The 17,340-nt window shown below is 42.2% G+C and overlaps 1 protein-coding gene across 2 annotated transcripts in view; it reads left to right on the top strand.

The window, feature by feature from the left end:
• The window catches only part of SCAF8 (SR-related CTD associated factor 8), a 150,949-nt gene that overhangs the window by 79,992 nt on the left and 53,617 nt on the right, over nucleotides 1–17,340 (top strand). The window contains exon 21 of one of the 2 annotated variants that reach the window (XM_033055702.1): nucleotides 7,274–8,423. The exons of the other annotated variant lie outside the window; for it this stretch is intronic. The gene's annotated coding sequence lies outside the window, so the exon portion shown is untranslated. Of the gene's footprint in view, nucleotides 1–7,273; nucleotides 8,424–17,340 lie in introns of those variants that run through there. 2 annotated transcript variants of the gene reach the window in all.

Raw genomic sequence — 17,340 nt, 5'->3', positions numbered from 1 at the left:
GGACTCACCCCAGCCCCTCAGTGTCCTTCCTGTAGTGAGGGGCCCAGAACTGGACACAGGGTTTGAGGCACAGCCTCACCAGTGCCCAGCATAGGGGTACAATCATTATTGCCCTGCTCCTGCTGGCCACACCATTGCTGATCCAGGCCAGGATGCCACTGGCTTTCTTGGCCACCTCAGCACAGCTGGCTCATGTTCAGCTGCTGTTGACGAGCACCCACAGGTCCTTTTCTGCTGAGCCACTTTCCAGCTGCTCTTCCCCAAGCTTCAAGCACTGCCTGGGATTGTTGTGACCCAAGTGTAAGACCTGGCACTTGGCTTTGTTGAACCTCATACCACTGTCCTCAGCCCACTGGTCCAACCTGTCCTGATTCCTCTGCAGATTTTTCCTGCCCTCCAGCAGATCAACATCCCCCACCAAGCCTGGTGTCATATACAAATTGGCTGAGGATGCGCTTGATGTCGTCCTCCAGAACCTTAATAAAGATACTTAACAGGACTGGCTCCTACACTGAGTCCTGAGAAACCTCAGGACTTGTGACCAGCCTCCATCTGGATGAGCTCCATCAGCTTCACCACCACTCTGGGCCCAGCCATCCAGACAGTTTTTAACCCAGTGCAGTACAGGAACTCCTGTGCAAACTAGGAGCAGCCAGTTTCTCCAGGAGAACACTATGGGAAATGGTGTCAAAGTCCAGGTAGACAACAAGCACAGACTTTTCCTCATCCACTAAGCAGGCCATCTTGCCATGGAAGGAGACCAAATTGGTCAAGCAAAGCCTGTCTTTTACAAAACCACAATGTCTGGGTCTAATCCCCTGGTTGTCCTGTACATGCCATATGCCATGTACAGGCACTCATGATGACCTGGTCCATGGCCTTCCCTGGCACCAAGGTCAGGCTGACAAACCTCTAGGTCTCTGGATTCTCCTTTCGATACTTCTTGTAGATGGGCATCACATTTGCCAACTTCCAGCCATCTGGGACCTCACTGGTAAACCGGGACTGGTGATAAATGATGGAAAGTGGCTTGATGAGCACTTCTGCCAGCACTTTCGGTATCCTTGAATGGATCCCATCCAACCCATAGACTTGTATCTGTCTAAGGGGTGTAGCAGGTCACTAACAATTTCCCCTTGGAACATAGAGGCTTAATTCTGCTCTCTATCCCTGTTTTGCAGCTCAAGAGTCTGGGTACTCTGAGAACTACTGCTCTTTCTATTAAAGACTGAGGCAAAGGCATTAAGTACATCAGCCTTTTCGTCATACTTTGTGGCTATATTTCACCCCATATCCAGTAAAAGATAGAGTTTCTCCCTAAGAAGCATTTTTATTGTCTTTTATAGCTGTAACCAGATGGAGTTCTAGTTGGGTCTGGGCCCTTCTAATTTTCTGTCTACATAACCTCACAAGATCCCTGTAGTGATCTGCCCCTTCTTCTAAGGATTAAAAACTTCTTATTTTCTCCTGAATGCCAGCCAAAGTTGTGTTCACCCAAGCTGGTCTTTTTTGACAGCTTGTCTTTTGACATATGGGAATGACCTGCTCCTGCACCTTTAAGATGTTTTTTTAAGAAGGATGTCCAGCTTTCCTGGAATCCTTTGTCTTTCACAACTGCCTTCCAAGGGACTCTGTCAACTAGTCTCCTAAACAGCACTTTGTAGGATAAAGTCTTATCATTCATGTTCCAGTAAGATTAATAAAAAAGTGGAAGACACAGAGACAAGCTAGGGAGAGAACAGGAAAGCTAAGAAGCAAGGGGATGCTAACAGATGTTGACTTAACCTAATATAAAGAAGTCTGGGAAAGAGATTATGAACCCGGTCTCTCTAACGACCTCCAAGAAGTGTACACCCAAAAAAAAGAGAAGATATCTGTATTGTAAACACAAACCTCAGGTTTATAAATTGATCATGAATGAAAATGCAGGCTTCAATTTAGGAAAAAAAATATTCTAGTCATCAGAGCAATGAAATTCTGGAACAGTAAGCAAAAAGACATATAGAAAATTAGGATAGAGCTTGGCCAGTTAAACCAGTTAATGGAAAGGAATGGGAGAGGTCTGCATGCTGAGATCTTTCAAAGTAGTGCCCCTACTTTGTACCCCTCCTATTCCATGTAGTAAAGAGCTATGGACTATTTTGTATGGTTCAGAGCTTGCTGTCAGGAACCAGATGCTCATAGGTATTCAGTAAAAAATTAAGAGACTTCAGTTGTGAGAGAAGAAAAATCTTGGGGATTTGGGTTGTCTCAGGATTGCCACAAGCCATCAGTGTGTTACAGCCCTGACAAACACCCAGAGGGATGTAAAAACTTCCAGTCTGTTTCATGGCAGGAGTACTGATTTGGGCTTTAGCTTACTTCCTCCGTGCTGCTGGAAGCGCAGCCAGGAGTCACTACTGCTTTGATACAATACAGGGAGCTGCTGTGTCCTGCTGGTATACAATTTATTAGCCAACTCCAGCTGATAGTCAGTGATTGTGCAATGGCTTTTTATTTGCTCTGCCCCAGTGTGCCCATTTTTAGGAACACACCAGCCCCACAGCTGGGAGACAGCAACATCCAACCTCCCTCTTGGGTGAGAGAGGCACTGGTGCCAAGCACTCCCCTCCCAGTGGCTCAGGCCGGGGCAAAACAGCACTTCGGGACAAATTCTGTCCTCTGTGACCCTGGCAGCAAACAGCTCCCTGAAAAAGCCGCTCCCTGCAGCTGACCCAGCTCCTGCGCGCTGAAGAGGTCCAGGTTGTTTTAAGGCTTCTCCTGCAGGGTTGATGCAGCATGGCAGCAGTCCCACTGTCAGCTCCCAGCTCTCCCACAGAACCTGTGGCTGTTGTGGGGATGCTCTTGCCATCCCTGCCAGCTCTCGGCACCAGCCCACCCGAGCTTGTCCTCACAGCTTCACAGCTTCAGCGCATACGAAACGGGTTCGCTTGCAGTGCCCCTGCTGTGTTTATGGATGTGCCTTTGCCTCAAAGCAAACCAGAAGCATTCCTGCAGTCGAGCTCAGCTGCGGAGAGATTGATGCTGTTCTTCATTAACACCTTGAAGTGTTGTTTGCAGTTTCCAGCTCACACCATCTGCCGTTCCATAGCCACACCAATGAGCAGTGTTTGGCTTGAATGTAGATGAAGTGTTCTAGCAAGTACGTCAAGAGTTGGCTCATGATCAAGTTTCAGTCATGTAAGTGTGTAGGCATACCCCCAAACAAACCTAAATCTATCTCTGTATCATAGCAAGGCAGAGCAGGATAACTGCATCAACCAGCAAAGCTGGAAGACAATATATTTCCATGTTTCTTGTCATGCAAATGCCAAATATTCAAAAACTGTGCCTTCCAGAATTATGAGACTGGCTTTAAAATAGTGTAATCTTGAAATAAGACTCTGGAAACCTCCTTCTAGAATCTTCTGCTTTTCTCAGCTCCTTCTGAGCCTATCAGCACCTAAATTTCACATTTTTCACCTTTTCATCTATGAGCATAGAAAAACGAACTAAAATATGAAAACTCCTATTCGTGCATGAGCAACTGTCTTCAGAAGGAGCAGGTTTACAGAAAAACATCACATCGTGGAGCTCATGAGACACTCTGGAGCTGATAACACTGGATTTGATAAAGCCAGGGATACTTAATATTTGCCCTTCAATTTGTTTGAAAAATTAAGTATATAAGAATCTTTTTGTATCCAGATACAGAAATAATATAGCAGTTCAAATATTGAACATTATTGCAATTTTTTCCCCCAAGACCCCTTAGGTCATAAGAAACACCCTCATAATTTTCAATTTTTCTACTGTCTCTTCATATATGACAGCACAATATATATAAAACATCATATGATATTCCAAATGTTATTATTGTCTTGATAGAGGCTTCTCTAACATCAGGGACAGGGGCTTCATAACTTAATCCAAGTATTGCAATGATCAGTGTTCCCATAGTGTAAAGACATCTGACCTCAAGGAACAAACAGATTAAGGTATGTCATTATCAGCAATCTAATCTTTACCCACAAACTTTCACTGGAATTTAAAGTCTGTTAAGTTATATAGGGTTTATGCTGCTTGCTAAAATGAGGAAGTTTTGCACTTTCTATTAAACTCTGTTTGATAACTGCAGTCTTAATGACACTGTTACTAATTTCCCCCCCATCAGCCAACACACACACAAACGTTGCACTATTTAAATACAGACTCCTTTTGAAAAGAAGGCGTGGGACTCATCTCACTTTACTCTTGCAGTAAATTTACACTGCAAAGCTGACTGCTCTGTCTCTGTAGCATAGAGTGAGCGCTGTGCAGTGCGAGTCACACACCCACACACCTCTCATGGCTGCTGCTACCACTTGTGTTAGGCACTTAGGCAAGCATGGCACAAATTCTCCTGCCATCACTGACTGGCTCCAGATAACTCTGGTTGAATACTCGCATTTACCATGGGTTTGCTTGACATGGATTGCAAAGACAGCAATGATGATCTTTTAAGGCAGGAGTCACCATGACACATGTTTCCATATCAACAAGGCATCAGCTGTTCTGGTCTTGAGTAAGCTGTTGCCTGGACTTTCAGTTATGCTTCTGACTGAACAGTTTGCCTTTCTTCCCCTGTCACTGTTAGCAAAATCTTGACTCTCAGAAATCATAACCCTTTTGACAAAAAGACAAAAGTAGTTTTGGTATCTGTATGTCTAAAATTCTTGATAAAATCTCCTAAATCTCTGTAATTTATAATCCCTAGAGCTGTTCTCAATGAGGGCTAGCCATCTGCTTTGTCTCAGCTTTAGGACTTTTGACTTCCTGTAAAATGCAGGTTTTTTGTGGGATTTCCTCTCTGTCTTGGCAGTCAGACAGCAGGCTATACATCATGAGCAGTCAGGCTGGCTCACCTGTCCTTTATCCTATTTCCCTTTTTTCCACTGGAGAAATCTGTGAGTATATGTGTGTACTCTTTATGCTGCTGTCTCTCTGTCACCATGTATTTTTCAGAGGAAGTCAATCTCACTTTTCTTTCACTGGAAATACAGAGGAATATATCCCTAAATATCAAATCAAATTTTACGTAATTGAAGGTGGGCTTTGTGTTGTATTTCAGTTTCTGCTGGCCTCCAGTTCCTCCAGTCCAGAAGGAACTGGCACTCTGTTTCCATCTTGGGGAGCATGTTATTTCGCTTTTCTGAGTAAAGCAGATGGTACAAACAAAATATATCGCAGAGTTAAAGTAGAAAAGGTCAGCTAATAATCCAAATTAGGTTAAGAAGAGTGATCTGTGCCTCCTGAGTTTGTGGAATTGCCTTGTATCTCCATAAAAATTAACGTAAATGGTAACCTTTCTTTTTTGCAAAGCTCAATATGACTGGTCCTGTTGGTCTTAGCAGTCCTGTTCAGTATGTTTCTGATCAAGATATCTTTTACAAGATAAACAGTAAGCAGTAATTTTGTGGTCTAGAACTTTGTGAAGTTGTGCAACTGATTTGTTTCTAAACTGTAGTAGTATGTGTTTGTTGTTTTCTCAGTGGAACATTTCATTGAACAAAACTCAATTTTAAAAGACTGTGAAGCAATTCCATTAGTCTAAATTGAACAATGTTTCAGTAAAGCACGTACTTCATAAAAGTAGCCATATAGATGTAAAATCAATTGTTAGCAAGACTGTGTTATCACTTGAAATCTTCTGTCCACAATGGTTCTATTTTCAAAGTCTATAATTCTTCTTAAAATACATTTGCTAGTATTAGCAGCTTTATTTGGACAAGACTGTATGGCAAAATATTTTTGTTGTTACTATTATTGTGTGCTAGGGAAACTGGGCTAGAATAAATTATCATCACATGAGTGCATAAATTATTTCGAAACCATATACAAAGAGTAGTTCTCAATGATACACCATTTAGTAGAGTTCTTCGAGTGTTTTTCCTTGTTCCAGTAATATTCAGTATTCTCACTGATGGCTTGGATGAAAGGTTGGAATGTACACTTAATAAATTAATAGAACATAACAAGCCAGGCTTGCTTTTTGTTTTTGGAAGCAAGACTGTGGAAAATGACAAAGTAAAGTTTAAAATGTTTAAAAGTAACTTAGACATAAATCATCAGGTATCACATTGGTCAGGGATGAAAAAAGAGATCCCTCACATCACCTGCTACCTCTGTTCTTTTGGTGATTTCTATTTATGTGATAACTATAAAAGTAATAATTACACATAAAGTAGTATCTTGTGTAGCTCCAGAAAATTGCAGGATATATAACCAAAAACTTAGCACTGCTTCTGGAATTTATTGCATGGCTTTTGTATTTACCCTAGATTGGAGCAGTTCTACTTCTTACCATTTTGCCCATGTCAGTACTGATTGAAAATCACTAGGATCTGGTGGCTTTGTGAATGGTCTTTTTGAAATAAAAATGTGAACATAGTCAAATGTCTGTAGTAGGATATAATGCATTAATATTCGTAAGAAGTTTTGGTCTTCAACCTACTCACTGCCCATGGAAAAAGATGGACACCTTGTTGAGGTTACCTAGGGAGTGGAGTAATCACCCTCTAGAGGTACCCCTTCCTCTCCTTCTACACATTCTGCAGCACATGCATATTGTAGGTGTATTCTTAGTCTTTCCTATCTTAGTCTGTGATACTAAAAGTTTGATTTTCTTTGGACTTCATGAGGACTATCTGGAAAAATTATAATTAGCAGAAAATCAGAATAGATGATGTAGAGGTCTGTTTTGACCCTTGGTTCTGTGAAGCCCATTCAGTGAGTCTTTTATGAAGGTTCTATAGTTGTTATCAATACATAATGAACACGACCAATATGTGTTAGAGATAGTTCTACAAAAAACTCATAGAAACCACTTATTAACCTCTTGGATTCTTGCTCATTGCTTGTTAATCCTCTAGATTGTTTACTCCGTATCTTGTGTACAGTGTGTGAGAGAAACAATACAGGACTTTAATCCAGAAAATCTGCTATGCAAAATTAATTTTTACAGGGATAATATTCTATTGATGTTTTTAAGGTACTAAGCTGCTGGACATTTATTTTTTAAATAATGGTATGTTTAATCCTGGATAATGTTTTAGGAACCACACTGTATAAGGCCTTTCTGCCTCATAAGCATTGTGTGGCTAACAGAGAGACTGTAAAATTTATCCCAAATCTTTCCTTAATGAAGCATTTGCTATTGCATGGCTAAAAAAAGTCTCATTTATAGGGCTTTTTAAAAATTGGAATTAAACTCCAGCAACCAGTGATGACTAGTTATTGTTCCTTTTGTCAACAGGCAAGATGAAGGAAGTTCTGGCAGCTTACCATGTCCCGGGCTCTGCAGAGCTAAGTGAGAAGTGCGCCCACGTTCTAGCACGCATCACATCACATCGACCTTGGGTCTGGAGTGCCAGAAGGATCGCAGCGCTGCGCTCTGAGACGGCTCTGAGCACCTCAGTACCCTGTTTTTGACAGAACCCAGGGATGGCAATATTACACACCAGTATTACCTGTCTGGGGCAGGTTTAATTTTATAAATTAAAACAATAAACTCTATGAGTTTCTAGACCATATTTGTGCTGTTGAGGATGATCTGCTCAGATGAACAGTTTTGCATCCATCGAAGAGACAGGTTCTTCTGCTGGACCAGAAGATGACAGTGGACTATATATTGTAATTAATATCATTTGTAGCATCTCCTAGTGCAAATAATTGAAGAACAGGTTGCAAGAAAATCCTGTAGGGAATAAGACATGTTTTGTTTTGATCTACAGATTTTTAAAAACGTTTTGTTTTTTTTTAAAGATAACCACTTTTAGATAACACTATGTATGCAGTCTATGTGCAGCTCTTCACTGTGGCTATCTGTAGTCCAGAGATGATGAATTCCTTGTAAGATGCCTCAACCTTTTAAAATTTGTGATTAATCTTTAAATTATGAGCTTATGATGAAAAACTAGAAGGGAAAACTTCTAGGGCTTTTATTTGATTGGATGTCTCTATTTACTTCCTGCTAGTGTCCTAAAAGGAGAAGGAAAAGGCAGGAAGTAGAAATTAAATACAAAACCCGCCATGCATTTCTTTTTTTGGCATATGCACCTATCTAAATGTGTGTTTGATCTAATATCCAAGGAGAGAGAAACAGCTAAAAGCTAGCTGAGCCATCACACAAAAGGTCTGTGTTCTTGGGCAGTACTTGCTAATTTTGTCTCTTGAGTAGCTATAGAAAAGAAGGAATATGTATATGCCCCACCATATGTGAAAAGGACATACTTGCCATTCCTTTATTTATTTTTGCTCTTTCAAAATTAAAGTGTCAGTTATTTGGAATGCTGTAGTCTGTGGTCTCTTTACGTTTGTTTAGTGAGAACCTTTCAGCAAAATCATTCCCATTACAGTGTATGCATGGTGACCGCAGCTTTGGGCCTGTATAATAAAGTTCTAAATTCAAAATTTTTTTCTCATCATTTTCTCTATTTTTATGTTGTATCTGCAAGTCTATAATTGGAGTCCTGCTCATTGCTGTGCTTAGAAGATTTGGCAAAATTGTTAGGAATTAAGGTATTTTTATGGTTGAACCTTGTTCTCCTTTGTATTATTATTTGCAACAGATTAGAGGGCAGATACAAAATGTTAACAAATCAAAAGAGATGCTTAAATTCAATTTGCACATGAGCCCCTGGGACAATAAGGACATCAGGCTCTTTGCATCCTAGATTTAAGGTCATGCTCAAGCATCTGGTCTCTATTAATTAGTAATCCTGCCAAGGTATTGGAGGAAAAAGCTGCAGAAAAGTTGAGTCTAAACTGACTTTGATTTGTTGTGTGTGATATATTGGGCTGAACATACAGCTGTGCTGTACAGCAGAGTTCAAAAGCCAATCAGAATCTTTTTACTTCCTCCTTCTTATTTTCTATCCCAAAGACAAAGTTTTAAATTATAAAAATGTTCTTCATGTAGCAATTAAGTTTGTGTGAGCAAAAATTGCTCATGGCATTTCAAAAATGAATGTGGTCCTGACAAGGCTATCTTAGCCATGCTGCATTATAACAGGGGTTTGTCCCACTATGGTTAGCTCATAGCAAATACCTGAATTCATATCAACAGAACATCTCTGACCTTTGAAATATTTTAGTTGGGCATGACTATAATCCTGCATGGGATGTAGTTGCATATGGATGATGGAGTGCTCACTGCAGTGACATCCGTACCAGTGCATTTAAACACAAATAGGGGCAGACAGCAGCATCTCAGAGGAGTTTCCTGGTCAATTTGAGATAATCTAAGGCTGAGCTCCTGCTCACTTTCTGCCCTACTCACACCTTCCCACGACCTCCCTCAAAGAGCTGCACACCTAAGAGGCTTCCTGGTGTGACTGAAAACATCCTTGTATAAAGAGTTTAGCTCAAGTGCCAACTGTGACACTGGGGAGAGGGTGGGAAGAAACATCTTTTTATCCACAGTCTAGTTTTAGGTCGGCTTACACTGATAGAGGACCCATGTCCTCAGATGCCTCTGTGAATTAACAGATCTTACTATCTAAACTCACTGTTTCAGGACACTGCTTCCCTATGGCTAAGAGATGTTCCTTAATTCAGTAACACCACAAAGAAAATAAATGACTGGAAATTAACTAATCCTTAGAAAATAATATTAATGGCATCTTTAAAACTACTTGTGCAGTAGCAGTATTTGTGGTACCAGAAAAATACAATGCCACAAAAGGAATAAATTTTTGCCATCCAAATTACTCTGAATATCAAAATGTTTTCAGAAAAACAGAAGTAAAAGGTATGGGCTGTAGCAATATGAGGGCAGCACAAGCCTGCTGTCCTAGCAGACCCTTAGCTGTCAATGAGGTTTATGCTCAGTATGTGGACAGCTGGACCCACTAGAACTGTACATGCTTGAGACTGACCAGGCACGATTTGAATGTGAATGACAAGAATGAATTGCCCCAAGAGCAGGACCGTATTTTGGAGAAATGGCTTTTTGTCTGTACTGGAGGCTGCTCAAGTCTGACCGTCCTGTTGGGTGAACTTTTCTGACGAGATGGGAGACTGTTGCCCATCTGTTGAAGGAGTGATTAAAAAACAAAACACAGCAAAACAGGCAAATCTCTTGGCACTCCAGTAAGGGCAAAGGTTGAAGCTTTTTGTTCTTCGGATGAATCTCCCTTTGAGATGCCTCTTCTTTGGCATCTGAACAAACCCTTCTTTGTGAAGGGACATGAATATGGAGAGACCTGCAGTGCACCCGTCTCTTCAGTCTGCTTCAAAGGAAAGTTTCAAAAGTCATTATTTTCTAGCAACTTTAAACATCTGAATGGAGGCAGTGCTGGCTTTACAAACAGTAGTAGCTGATTTTGATGACTTGAGCAATTCAGTATTTGCTCAATTAGATCCTGAATGTGGACTGTGCAGCTTAACAGGCAAGAGTGTTGGTTTTGCTGACTGAATGTAATGTGTGAATATGGACTTCATATTCAAATAAGATGGTCTTAAGTAATTTCCTTAGCAGACAATAATCCATTCAAAGAGTGAGAACATCTGTTCAGGGCCCAGACCTGAAATAAATTGTAGATTTAGAGACAGGTCTTTTGTCCAGTATTGTTTGGGCACTAGACATGTAAGAACAGCTGACTCTCCAGGTCACAGCTGGGGTTTCAATGGCATGTCTCTGCTACAGCTGAGCACACCAAATCTTACCTGTGGCTGCAGTTCTGTTTCTGCTGCCAGTCTGCACTGCTGTGGTAGCACAGGCTGTTACAAACATCAGCTTGCTTTAGATTGCCTGCAGCTACATTCCCTTGGCTTTGAACTATGTGTGCGTGTATATGCTACTGTTGATTCAGCCTATACATACACAGAAAACACCACCAGTAGTCATCAAATGGTTGTATTTGTTAGCTGTCACTCAAAAAAGCCCAAATTTTTTAGAAACTATGATCATATTTCATAGGCAATAATGTACCTTACTTTTTAAATTCTGTATTGCAACTTTCATCCAGGTATCTGGGTTTAGCTTGGATATTAGGAGAAAGTTCTTTACTGTGAGGGAGGTGAGACGCTGCAACAGGTTGCCCAGTGAGGCTGTGGATGTTCTAACCCTGGAAGTGTTCAAGACCAGGTTGGATGGAGGTCTGAGCAACCTGGTCCAGAGAAAAGTATCCTTGCCCATGACAGGGGATTGGAACTAGATGATCTTTAAGACCCCTTTCAAACCAGGCCATTCTATGATTCTGTGAAATCTTGTCAAATATTAACTAAGGGAGTCTCAAAGAAGTTTGCAGGCAGAGTATAATTTATTCCAATGTGTAAGTAGATAAAACAAGTCACCAGAGAGCTAAGCAACTTCATGGATATTTCACAAGAAGTTGCTTCACTGCGATCAACAATAAAAAACCCAATGGTCATGTAAGGAAGCCAACATCTTAAGAAGTTATCACATGATTTTTGTCAGTCCCTGCTGTATTTGCCTTCTATTGAAGAGAGCTCCTCTGTCAGCAGCTTCACTCCACCTCAGCTGCTCTGAGAGTTCTGCACCCATCCCCTCTACACCTTACAAGAAACAATTACGTGTCATTGCTCTATATGGTAACCTGAACTGCCCTCCAGGAATTGCTGTGAAGGGCCAGATCTTATCACAGTTTTCTTAAACTCCATGTCAGAGCTGGAAGTTCCACTTTTCACCAAGGCACCCTATTGCCAGCACAGGACTTTAAAATATTTTTTACTTTTTACTTACTACCACTAGAAATAAACAGAAAAGCATTTGATCAGCTTCAAAAGAAAACCAGTCTCAAAAAAGCTGCCACCCACCAATTCAGAGGGAAACAGGTCAAACCGTTCAATGAAATGTTCCTGAATGTAGAAGCAGGAGGTAGTGGTTGCAGAGGGCTGTGGGAGCTGTGCCCTGCCTGACCTGCCTGCAGGGACCTGTGCCAAAGTTGCTGGGAGGCAGAAGGCACTGTCGTCCCATGCCCCACAAGGCACATTTCATGGCAGATGAGCTTTGGCAGGAGAGGGGAAGCTTTTCTTAGCTCATTGTTACTCCGGGAGTGCACAGCCATCACAGTGATGGGCTCTGAATGGGAACTGGGCTGAAGCTGTCTGTATTGGCAATATGCTGCATTTTCAAAGCAATCATTAATAATTGTACTGAGTTCCCAAGGCATGTGGTGGATTCACTGTCAGTGGGAATACTTAAGCTTCTTGACCCTGCAAAGGGTGGTGATGTCATGGTGCAGGCAGAAGGGAAGTGCTTGATGTGGGGACTTGTTGCTGACCTGTGCTCTGTGGAGGATCATAAGGACCTCAAAGCTGGTGATCAAATGGCCTGGAGCTATCTGTTATCTAATCCCAGACTCCTTCCACGTCCACCACTCTCTTTTGACACCAATATTCATTTTGCCTTCAATCTAGAGAGTTTCTGCTCTGTCTCCATGGGGATCTGGCAGTGCAGGTCTCTAACCATCAGTGGGTGTCAGAAAAATAGCAATTTCAGTTGTATCTTGTAAAAGTCAGCCAAATAATGACATTTTCTTTAAAATATCAGCTGTTGTTCAGACTGAACAACAACAAAAAATCCTTATTCTTATTTAGGCACAAAGCTTCCTGTTAAATCCATTTTAAACTGGAAAATTAGTAACTAGATATTCAAAATTGCTGAAACCTATTGCCTTCAGTAAAATTCTGGAAAAACCAGGAGAGTGTTTGCTTGTTTGTTTACAAGAAGTTTTGTTCTGAAAAATGGCCAAAATTATATGTGATAATCCAAATCAGATTCCTACCCTGGAAATCTTGATTTTGCTGCAACACTGAAGTGTCGTGTAAAATACAGACTTGGACAGTTTCAGGAATGCTTTCCCCAAAGCCTTATGTATAGCAGATTTTGTCAGGTGGATTTCTTTTGACCCAGGTTCTGCTTTTTGGTGTATTTTGGTTTTATTGTTTTTTGAACAAAAGAGCTGCATAATAAATGTCAGAATGTAGAAGTGAGTCCAGGTAAGCTAAGGCAGAGAGCTGAATGCTTTCCAGCTGGGACACCCTGGCTGATGTCCCCCAGCCCCTCCCACTCCACCCTTAATACTGGGTGTATTAAGCAACTCATAAGCGCTGTTCTGAAGTTCGTCTATTGAAAGCCTTGCCCAAAATTGTACTTGGTTCTCCATGGCTGATGAGAGGTGAGAATACCTTGACTTTCTGAAACTTGGGTAAGAACTGAAGCCCTAGCAGACCTGGAGAACAGGCTTTCTGAAGAAGTCAAGCCACAGGCTGGCAGAGATGGGACCTGTCATGTTGGTTTCCTGAAATCACTCCTTTCCACAACAGGGGAAGCAGGAATGGCTTCTAGTGGAAGTAAAACCATCCCTGCAGAGTTTGAACAATAATTGCCGTCTCTATCTGGAAGACACTCAAAGGAATCTTTTTTGTTGTTGTTGGGGTTTTTTATTCTGTTTTTTGAGTGCATATTGTGTACATCAGCCAGTTCTTTTTCCATGGACATTCTCACAGCCTCCCTCTGCTTACCACAGTGACACAGGAAGAGAAATGCTTGCTAGCATAGTTTTGAAATCGTCATTATCTCTTCACTCACTAATGCAGCTTAACTCCACATAGCTGATTTCAGGCACTGTTACAACAAGAAAAGCATGACATTTACTTAGCTGTTAATGTAATGTCCAAAGAGAAGGGTATTCATTCCTATTCCAGCTCCACTTCTCAGGCAGTTTTACAGCCAACTTCTGCAGGGAATACCAGAGCAGTGATTCATCATTAAGGGAAGTCCATCCCATCTCCAGGCCAGAACACTGGATTTCCCAAAAGTCACAGTTTATAAAATACAGTCAGTGATGAAGCTCCATTTTCTGTGCTCTCAGTATTGCTTTTAAGGATTTCCAATCCAGAGATGGTGATTATTTTTTTCTCTTTATTCATAGGCATAAATTCAGGAGCTCCAGAAGCACTAAACAACATATATTAAATGATAAATCAAAGCAGTCTTGGAAAGCATCGTGTGCCATAGCACAATAGGACAATCAATAGGAGAACTTGTACATAGCAAATTAGTTCTGTAATTAATTGCATTTCAGGCCCTGGGCCCTTCTTGTGTGTAATCACTGTATTATCTCTTCCTGTAATAGTACAGAGTATGTGCCTGCGCTGATTTGTAGGATATGCTTGTACTAAGAATTATTCACTGAATTCCTGTAGTTCAATCGCCTCTTGAAGTTCATGGCAAAGCTCATACAAACTGCAGTAGGACAATGATTGAGGATGATAATTATGTATCAGTCCACACCAGAAACACAAACTGCTATGCAGAAAATCATGGATATTTCCCACATATGGAAACTCTCATCTCATCATGATGATGTCCCTATGTAACTGAACTTGCTGTGAGCGAGTGTAAATATAGAAATTTAACGGAGAAAACAGTGTCCTGGATGATGAACATATCCATGTCTTGCGAGTCACATAACGGATTCTTTCCCTAACTAAGTGGGAATCAGTTAGTCCTAAATATGCAAGGCAGAGATATAGAATGGCTCTATTCAGTTTTTCTGCAATGATGGTATTTCTAATCTTTTTGAATTCCAAAAGGAAAATTTAGTTGTTACCTTAAATAAGTTTCCAGCAGTTCCTGGGGCACATCAGGCTTTTTAGACCAAACAAAAGCTCTCTTGCCCCTAAGATTTATGGCCTTTACTCAAGAACAATGAAAAATAATAGAAACACAAGGAGGCCATTTGAAAGATGAAGCCTTTTCAGCAGCAGTAGCACTTCAGATGATGAATGCTGCCATTTGGGTTTGGAAAGGCAGTTTCCAGATCAATGATATGTCTACCTGGCTTGGTGCCCTGTAGGTCTTTCCTCCCATCCCTGCTGTGTTTCTGTGCACAGGAAAGGTAAAACCATGCTCTGAGTCATGACAATGCTATGAAGTTGAAGTCAACTACCAATTCTGCTTCATTAAAATGATAATGAGTGTTGCTAGTCCTGGAAGTGTTGGTCAGTGCTCTGTGGCAATGCTGTGTAGGTTCTTTTGGGCAATTGGCCACAGCGGGACCAGTGTGACTATGTGGCCACCTCTGATGCAGCAGGGAAGTGTGGGTTATGTAACTTCCAAATGCAAATGAGAAGGGTCTTATAATAAAGTTTAACTTCAGTCTTAGGCTTTTCAGATAAATACAGATTCTTTGCTGTTTTCTTTACTACCACATGTTCCAGTTAGCCTAACTCTTCATTCTCGTTCTTAAAAAGTCCAGGTTGCTAGGAATTCTTTCACATTACGTATTTATTTCCGAACATCTTCTTAAGTGCTACACATGCTTTTAGAGTGTGCTTTTCAATGGCAGCTCTATGTTCTTATGGATGAGGACTGTCACTTAGGTGAGTTTGAAAGTTCTCTGCTGTGTTTGGCACTTTGTATCTACAAGGTCTTTCTAGGGCACTTGACGCCCACCCCAGTCAGGGGCAGGATGTGGCATTTCCCTTCCTTTTGGAGTTCCAGCACTTGGTGCCCTTCTTGCTGAGACCCATGGGCCGTGGAGCAGGCAGTGTGTCCCGATGGATTTGCCAGAAGTTAAACTGCTGAAGCAGAGCCTGGGAGCTGGGCTGTTGCTACTGCAGACGCCCGATGGGAGGGATCTTTGGCAGCATTCCTGGATCTCTAAATAAAGGTAAAGAGGCCAATTAGTAGCTAAATGAAATTATGTATTCAGTCAAAGTTTAGACAAGACAGAGTAACTGATTGCATTCATTGGGAGACTTGAATAAAAACACCGCTCAAAAGAGTTCTTGCTCCAAAGCAAGGGCTGTTTGCCCAAGCATATTTTCCTTCTAGCCGATGTAAATCTACCACTTTTTAAAAAACTTTTTCTTTTCCTGTCAACTGGCCTTGTTAAATCTTTTCATACTTTGGCAACTAAAGTGACTTGAGAGTTGTTTGCTTTACCTTTACTTTTTCCTGGATCACTTTTTTGGGATTTGGTTTGTAAGGGCTTTTTGTTGGTTGGTTGGTTGGTTGGTTGGTTGGTTGGTTGGTTGGTTGGTTGGTTGGTTGGTTGGTTGGTTTTGTCGCGCGGGTCGCTGTCCCGTGTCCCGGGCTGTCCGGGGTCGCTGTCCCGTGTCCCGGGCTGTCCCGGGTCGTTGTCCCGGTCCCAGGCTGTCCTGGGTCGCTGTCCCCGATCTCGGGCTGTCCCGTGTCGCTGTCCCGTGTCGCTGTCCCGGGCTGTCCCGGCTCCTGCGGGAGCGATCTTGTTGTTCCTCCGGCCGCCACGGGAGGGCGCCCCCGGCCAGCCCAGCCGGCTCCTGCGCCGTCAGCTCCGAACCATCTGAAATATTTCAAAGAAAAGGGAAAAAAACAACCAGGGGAGGCGAGAGCTGAGGGAGGAAAGAGGGGTTTTGAACAGCTTTTGTGCTGCTGAGGCGGTCTCAAGGCGTTCATGCTCCAGTCACATCATCCCTTTCCCCATTCCTCCCTTCACGCAGTCACACGGAGTGAAAGAAAAACACTGAAGAAATAAACAGAAAAATGTCTTTTTGAATCCGGCCCTGTATTTTACAGCCCATTCTGTCATTACTTCCACGGGAAGTGACATATTCTCCTGCAATTACCATTAGCGGTTTTATTGCAGGAATGTTCTGCATTCCTCAGGATTCCGCTGCAGCTGAGCCCATGCACAGGCTGCCCAGCAAAAGCAAACACCCGCACATGTCTCTGGGCTGGGGATCAGCAGCTAGCCAAGAGAGATCAGCTTTTGTGCCTGGCCACTGGGGCGTTCCAAGCACTTGCCACTTATCCAGCCTGTGTGGCTGGCCTTGGAGGAGTGGCTCAGTGCAGAGGCCAAGGCAAAAAGGAGGCGAAGGAGCCCCCGGCCCCACAGCAATACCTGGGAGCCCTAGGCTGACTCAGGCTCCGTCTCTAGCCTGTAGACAAACCCCACGTGGGATTCCTGGTGTGAGCAGAGTGACAGAGGTGCTTTCCTGCAGGATGGCTTAGCCCAAGCAGAGCTGTGCTTTAACTCCCTGATACTGTTCCTGTTGTCTTTGAGCTGCGTGCTTAGAGCTGGCTTAGCCTCATGCTGTGTGGATGTAGCTTGACAGGAGAGCCTATTTTGACCTGTTCTTCCTATGTCAAGAAACTGAAATGTTTTTAGAAATGGCCAATAAAGAGTTGAAATGAACTTTGAAGTGTCTGGCAAAGGAAGACTGAGAGGGAATGTGAAGCCAAATCTTTCACCCATCATCAGCTCTATGAGATGCCATAATATTTAAAAGTCGAAGAGCACAGAAACATTTATGGGGCATTTGAGAATGGGCAAAGGTGTTCCCTGAAGCAGGAGCTATGGATCTGTA

The sequence above is a fragment of the Catharus ustulatus genome, chromosome 3 (assembly GCF_009819885.2).
Source record: "Catharus ustulatus isolate bCatUst1 chromosome 3, bCatUst1.pri.v2, whole genome shotgun sequence".
NCBI lineage: Eukaryota > Metazoa > Chordata > Aves > Passeriformes > Turdidae > Catharus > Catharus ustulatus.
The sequence above is the reverse complement of the archived record's forward strand: the minus strand, read 5'-3'. Positions and strand labels throughout refer to the sequence as shown.